Genomic DNA, 1014 nt, shown 5'->3' on the forward strand with positions numbered 1-1014 from the left:
CATTCACAGATGCACTCACTCACGGCCAAGTGTACTAGACCTTCGTGTATACTTTACACCGAATGGCGGGGACAACTTCCCGTGCATATGACGCTCATGTCAAGTCGAACGACATCATCTCATGAGTCGACTCACAACGCCAACGGCAAAGAGACTTGGAGGGGAGTATGGAGAGTGGCTAGTGGCTATGACAGACGTTACAGGGGCTAGGGACGACTTGGTGGGGAGTGGTATTTCACCTAACAGTTCCCTGCGCACTGATTTAGGCACTTTGAATTGTACACGACAAGTACCAGCGGACGCAATATGGGTTGACTTTGGGGGGTGGGGGACATATTGAGCAAAACCTTTCGGCCGATTGCCACCGACGCTGGCCGAAAGACAGTTATTTGGACATTATCGACAACACTAGAGGCTGGACTTATTCGAGTTGGATTTGTTCATTGGGAGGGGGGGAATGGATAGATAGGTGGCTGCATATATCGAATCGTCGTGTCCCCCTGAGATACAGTAAGCATGGCGCCTCCCGTCAGGTCATAAACTATGAAATGGATTGATTTCAATCAAACCAACGTCGGCTACTCCAAGTACCCCAACTTTCGTGGTTGGGATACGTATACGATCAAAAGTAGCAACCAATAGAGTACGAATTATGGTGCTGAATGGTTGTCCAAGTACCTCGAACGAGTATTTCCGACCCAAAGGCATGTGTAAACAAACTACACCTCAACCTGTCGACTAACCTTCACTTTAGTACTATATCGGACAAATCCAAACTTTTCAAGCATCGCTCGAATACTCCCATAACTAGTACTACTACACCTTTTTGCAGTTAAGTTGGACGAATGTCCGATGTATTTGGCCGTGCACCCGATATATTTGGTGGTGTGCCCGATATAATTAGCCATGTGCCCGTTTAATTTGGCACACCGAGGTCGTGTGCCCGATATATTTGGCGGTGTGCCCGATATAATTAGCCGTGTGCCCAAGCAATTGGCCATCTGCCCGATGAAT

The sequence above is a fragment of the Aphanomyces astaci genome (assembly GCF_000520075.1).
Source record: "Aphanomyces astaci strain APO3 unplaced genomic scaffold supercont1.83, whole genome shotgun sequence".
NCBI lineage: Eukaryota > Oomycota > Saprolegniomycetes > Saprolegniales > Verrucalvaceae > Aphanomyces > Aphanomyces astaci.